This window comes from Lycorma delicatula, chromosome 13 (genome assembly GCF_047948215.1).
Source record: "Lycorma delicatula isolate Av1 chromosome 13, ASM4794821v1, whole genome shotgun sequence".
Lineage (NCBI taxonomy): Eukaryota > Metazoa > Arthropoda > Insecta > Hemiptera > Fulgoridae > Lycorma > Lycorma delicatula.
Window position 1 is genome coordinate 6,241,594 of NC_134467.1, and position 6,955 is coordinate 6,248,548.

General features: G+C 27.5%; 1 protein-coding gene across 6 annotated transcripts in view; it reads left to right on the forward strand.

The window, feature by feature from the left end:
• The window catches only part of LOC142333946 (leucine-rich repeat flightless-interacting protein 2-like), a 164,237-nt gene extending 158,393 nt beyond the window's left edge, over window positions 1-5,844 (forward strand). For 3 of the 6 annotated variants that reach the window (XM_075381578.1, XM_075381577.1, XM_075381579.1), the window contains exon 12: window positions 1,370-5,835. The gene's annotated coding sequence lies outside the window, so the exon portion shown is untranslated. Of the gene's footprint in view, window positions 1-1,369 lie in introns of all 6 variants that reach the window. The other 3 variants (XM_075381575.1, XM_075381576.1, XM_075381580.1) reach the window with 2 other exon arrangements.
• The last annotated feature ends 1,111 nt before the right edge of the window (window positions 5,845-6,955 follow it).

The following is a 6,955-nucleotide window of genomic DNA, read 5'->3' on the forward strand; positions in this document are numbered from 1 at the left end:
TTTATTTGAATTTAGTTCAATTCGATAGAAACTCCCTTTAGCACTATCGTTCATAGCTTCGACTTAAGTTAACAGCTAATTTTTTTCTTCTTTCATTGTTTTCTATCTGATTAGAGTTTTTAGTTAATAAAATAACACTTTTATGTTACTGGCATGTAATGCCATTTTCTGACAGCTAATGCTCGTCACCATGATTCCTTCACCATATTAATGCCCCTGCATATATTCAGCTTTGTCAATTTGTCAGTTTTGTACAAAAATCAGATGACTGTCAATCTCCCTACTTGCGAGACCCGGCCCCTTGCGATTTTTTCTTATTTCCGAGATTGCAATCGACGATTAAAGGATGCCATTTTGAGATTATTGATGACAATAAACAAAATTCATCACGGACCTTAAAGGCCATTTCAAATGACTGCTTCATGAAGTGGAAACACTGCTGGGAAAAGTGTGTGAACAGGAGAGGGGAGTGCTTTGAAAGAGACAAGCACCAATAATCTTTAAAATTAATAATGAATATTAAAAAAAATGAAGTTCAGTTATTTTCTGAACAAGACTTCATGCGTGTGTGTGCGCGCGCATGTGTGTAATAATAAAAATTTAAAAAAACATTAAAGGGAAACCTTAATATTTGATTAAATTCAGCATGCTTTTTATGGACTGGGTTCTTCTGTCAAGCTGATAGCTTCTGTCAAGGTGATTAGACGCCTGTTTGTTATCATAACCGTATAGCTACGTTTTATTACCTATTATGACTTATTTGAGTAATTCTGAGTCATCGGCCATAAAAGCCATAAATACCTCTTCAGTAATTTCTCTAGTAGTAATAAAGATTATTACTAATACAGTGTTGTTTATTCTATAAATACTTTCTTCGGTTGATTATATATTAGGCCATCCAACTCTTTTGTCATATTCATATCTTTTTCGAAACTATTTAAACCATTCGTAAATTCTTGGTGTCAACAGCCTTGTCAAAAGCTACTTCCAACATCTTCACCGCTTCACTAAATCTTTGCATTTTAACAAAAAATTTAATGTAAATTCTTTGTTCAAACATTTTCAAACAAAATAAATACTTGTAATAAAACACTTCCTAATCACTTGGCTACCATTGCATGGTAAAAAGACAAACTCAATCAAAAAGGTGGCTTACAGCAGAAGTAGAATATTACTTTGTTTACCGCAAACAGGTAAAGGAGAATTTTTTGCCAAAAAATTAAAAAGTATTTGCTTCTGCATAAAAGAGTATTTTTACTAGTAAATAAAAATGAGGATACCATTTTTTCAATTAATGCTACATTTACTTTTTACATTGTAAGCTGTTTGTGAAATATAATAAAATTATTTATCTTTTGTTTTTTTATAGGTGAGTGATGTTTTTTATCGTCATTATCATCGTCATCATCATTAATTATTATTATTGTAATTGTGTTAATACACTTCCACGGATCTATTATATTGTTTATTACTTTTGTGAATTCAACTCTCCACTCACACACATCGTCATCACAAGCACTACTTTTTAATTCTTTTTATTAACAACATTTATATGCAGTATAAAATGTATTATTGTTATGTATTTATATGTATGTACATGGTGCAATATGAAACGCTACGTTACATGTCATTCTTTTATTAATTTATTTATTTTTTAGTTTTTCATTTATTACTGAAGCGGTGTGGTAAATGTAAAAAAAAAATGCTTAAAACCTGTTTTTTTTTTATAAATGATTTTAATAAAAAAAAAATTCATGGATATATTCATGTCTCCAATTCTTTTTTTTATACTTACTTCAAATTTTAAATATGTATATTTAATTTCTATTGTGAATTGAAAATACTACTGTATTGTTTGATTTATAAATATGTCATTATAATATTAGAAAATGATTATTTTGTCAAACAAAATTATTATATTTTATAACTGCTGGTTTTGCAAAAATTCTTAAGTTATTTATATATGTAATCATATATGAATGTAAAATTACTCACTCCTGCAGTTTGATAAAGTTTAAAAATGTTGGTTTGTTTCTATATGTTTTATTAGAATATTAATTTATAATTACCGCTGATTTATATGGCAGAGTGGTTTAATGTTTTCTCTTTTATCTAGAAGTATTGAGGTTGAAACCCCAGTCAAGAATTTTTGACACGGTACAAGTTCTTATATTTAATTTCTTATTGTAGATTGGTTTCTAGAAAAGCATCTTGTCATAAAATCTGGTAACACTACTTTCATCTAACTATAGAAAAGTAAAATCAGGAAAGATGGGTGTTAAACCATGTCAAAATTCATAAGTGCTTTAACGAATTTGTTTTGTGAAGCACCTACCACAGACTATTACTATTACTTGTATTCCTCAAAAAGCTGTCGGGTCTGTTTAGTGTTTGCTACACTTGCCAAGCACAGATGTCCCCCTCAGCCATTCTTGGCTAAAGCCTCCAGCTTCTTCAGGTGTGCTATCGAACTGGTATAAGAAAACAACTCTGTCAATCGTATCTTTCACTGTTTTTTGCCATCACTAGTGGCTTTCCTTGTCCTAATATAACACCTCTTATTCTTCTTAAATATTACTGTATTACCGCATGCTTTGTTTACAAATTTTACATCCAATATTTGTTTTCTTTTTGTGGCAAAACTTAGTATCCTACCTAATGTATAAATAAAACATACATCATAATGAAGATGTGTATAACAATACTAATATTTACTATTATACACATTACACTGATATATATATATATAACACAATATATATATAGCATATTCCTATGATTACAGGCCACCCAATCTTAAGCAGAGTTCCATGAACGTTTAACAAGAAATACGACTCCGAAGGGAGCCCTACAACTCAGGCATAATAGACTATCTGCAAGCTAATCTTCCTATACCCTGGCTTTTTTTGTTACCTTAGCATATTTGACCAACATTTTGTAACCTAAATTACAATTAAGTAACTTACTTATATCTAACTCTTGCCCTACTTACCTAAGATTTCTAAAAACTCATATAGAGCTACTGAAAATGGATTCAACCTGCTCTATATGTTAGGACAACGTATAGCCACATGTCTGTAAGCAAGACCAGTCTTCACTGCCACTTCTGTGTTAGGCCAATTTGCCCAATCTGGTTCAATTAATACACAGGTCGACTTAATGTCGCTCTCCGGGCCCCCAGTTCCACAACAAGGACCCACCATCATGGTTATCACCATGAATTTAACAATGGCAAATGCTGCAAAACTGTATAGTTGTATTTCTAAATATGTATAGTTGTATCTATACATATTTAGAAATACTCATGAAATATAGTGGTCATCAGTTGTACCACATGATCCTTTATACAACATTGTATTTTGTATGAAAGTATAAGTTAATCCTAATGGTGGGGCTGCTACTATCTCTTTCTCAACTTTAAATTTTGATTTTAATTTACGCGGCCATTTAGCTACCAGTAATGTCTTCATCTACCATTATTTTTTATAACTGGTAATTGTAAGTAATAGGCTCAGTATTATTTGGCTGTTCTTTATAGCCAGATTTATGCAATATTAATTTATTTATCTGTAGATAAAGAATCTATAAGATGTAGAGAATCTATATTTATAAGATAAAGGTATGATCCTATAAGATGTAATTAAAAGTAAATAATATTTTTTGTGAATTTTAAAATAGAAAATATAGGTTTTTTAATCTTATTGATTCATTGGAAAAAAATTGATCTGTAAGTGAGTAAAAACAACAGTAAAATTTGAGAAGGAATCTTTTACTACAACCTGATCTCAGGTAATAAATAAAAATAATATTTATTTATTCTTTAAATAAACAGAGGTACCCGATGGTTATAATGAGATATGAATTTTCTAGTGTAAGGAAACTGACTGCGAATCGTGACTGGATTTGAATTCAAAACCTTTTGAATAAAAGCTAGATGCTACCATTCTGCCACAAAATTCAGCAGTGTAAATATTTTCAGTATATTAATGAAAATAATAGGAATGTAGAAATTAAGTCAAATTGAAGTAAAATTCTTCAACATTGGTGTAAATTCTTTTGAAGAACGTTAACAAATATCTAAAAATTAAAAAACTTATCACAATTCATAACCATGTTTAACATATAAAAAGTGTTCAATTAAAAATATGGTTAATTATATTCACCACAATTATTTACACTATTAGTTTATAAATTAAATGGTTCAAGTTAATGAATGTACTGGTACGTTGATCTCTTTACCTCCAAGCATGGTATTACATCTCTTGAATAATGTTTTTAAAAATCACTGGACCGTAGGGCTGGTTGGAGTTTCATTACAACCTATACAATGTTTGTTTCTCTTCTATTTAGTCCCAAATTATATACTTGATTATAATATTTTTTAAATGTTAACTTGTACCTTATGATTTATAACCCTATCGATTAAAATCATTGCTTTCATCAACACAAGATGTTGTGCTCTCATTCTAAGCGCCTTCTTCTTTATTTTGTACTTAATTATCTTATATTGTCTGATAATTTAACCACTCTTTAAAATGAATACTCTTCTATTTATCTGATAACTCGGGTCAGTTGATGAACAATACCGTGACATTTATTATTGTTTCCTTCCACCAGTTTTCTTTTGTAACCTTCTCCACATCTTCATCATTCCAACATTCTTTCTGTCACTTTTTTATCTAATTCTATTCCTACACTCAAATTATTTTAACCTATATATGCGACATCTATAAATATATTACCTTTGTCAACAACAGACAAAAAAATCCAATAAAAAGATTCTTTTCCAGTAAAGAATTTTTTTTTCAAGATTTAAATAATTTAATTTGTCACGATCAAACAATTGTTTGTGCTATTTGAATTTTATAATTGCATAAAGGATACAGGAAAGATTAAAATTATTATTGCCTATTGGAAGTAGAAATAGGAGCCTGGGCTTTAACCATTGGGTATTTTGTACAGCCATTAAACAGGAAACATAATATTTGAATCTGTCTGTAAATACAAAGAATGCCAGTGGCTTTTCACATCATGAAGAATCTGTTAGATCCATACCTATTTTAACAGGACCGAAAGACTAATGAAAAAATGTGGACGGTGAAAAAAGAGCAGATCAGGGGAATTTTGCCTGTATCCCAATACTACTGTTAGAAAAATAGTACCTTTTAACTGAATGAGTTTGCTGTACAACTATTATCTATTGATTCTTTTCAGAAATGTGTACAGTTTTTGTGGTTCTGCTATTCACATCACTTTCTTGAACCTGTATTATTTTTTTCTTATATTTTATCTATGATCGGATTTTTTTTATGGACTTGCATCATCAAAGTGTTGTAACAATACAACATTTAGTATTAAATTTTTTCCGCTATTTCATTTATTAAATTTTGAAGTACACAATACAATTATTTCTTTCTTAAGTAACCTCAGTGTTGTCAATTTTAGTTTTAATTCATTTTATGCTTCACTCTATATAAAAAAAAATAAACAGTTACGCATTCTTTAATTAAAACATTTAATTGATATCCATTAATGTTATAAATTCTTATTAGCGCACAAAATCAAACTTTAAATTAGTTTAAAATCAGTATTATTTTTTTTTTTTCAGTGGGAAGGAAAACGTTTCTCATATTTAAAACAATATAGTAACAAATTTTGTGAAGTTATTGTGTGTATGTTACAAAAAAAAAGAAAATCAAAATTATTATTAATATATATATACATATATTATTTTCTTTTGTTAAAATAAGAAGTGAATTAATTCTCTAATATTTTATATAAGTGAAACATATGAATACATTTTAGTGATACTTATTTTAACATTTTTATTTTAGTCATAATATTTATTATATTATCATTTTTTTTTAATATATATATATATATATATATATATATATATATATGTATGTTGCCCAATTTTCCTTCCATTCATTTTATGTATTGTTTTTATTACCAACATTGTTATTTATTTTTTTGAATTATATTGGCTACTAATATTACTATTTATATTTTCTTGTATTCAATTTCTACTCTCTTTTCTATTTATTTATTTATTGTTTGTTATTATTTTTTTTTTTAAAGACATTTAGGTAGATAGATTATTAAGTCATTATAATGTGAATGGTAATAATAATTATTATTATTAATATTGTAAGAGTTAATGTTCAGAAAATGTTATACAAACTTTATAAGTATACGATCGTTAGAATAATACAACATTTTCAGACAATGAAAGAAAAGCCTGAACAAATTCAAAAGTTATTTATAAAAAAGTGATCGGTTGAAGATTTACAGTTAGTTTTAATAATGTTATGGCATAGAAGAACAGATAAGTAAAGAAAAGATATAAAATCTCTTTTGTAAATTTTATATTAATGTATATAACATACATATGTTACATATACTGGAAATGTATTTTCAGTTTTAGTTCATTCAATAAATAAAATTCTATAATTAAATATAACAGAAATACGTACTCAAATACAAAATCATTAGCCTTCCTGTAATAAAAGCCTTTATACATTTTGTCACTTTGTACGTGTTTTGTGTAAAGATACAGAAATTAATAAACCGTACAAAAAACTATTAATAGTAAGAAAATAAAAAGACAGAGAATTCATTATTATATTCTATAAATTATAATTCTTGTCTTAAAAATCCCAATAACAAAAAACGTTAAAAAAGTGGAAGATAAAAAATAAAAAAGATCTTTATGGTAAATCAAAACTTTTTTTCACGTATAAAATAGCCAGTTTAATATGTTGTGGGTTAAATTTGAATGCTCTATATGGAAAGTAAATTGTTAATTATTTTTTTTTTAGATTAAATAAAATAAAAATATTATCTTTGCTACTTACATATTTCCTTTAAAACAGTTGTAGAAACTCAAGTGCAATTTACAGAATTACATTATGCTACGATGTTGGAAATAATCAGGTTGGTTGGAATATAATTT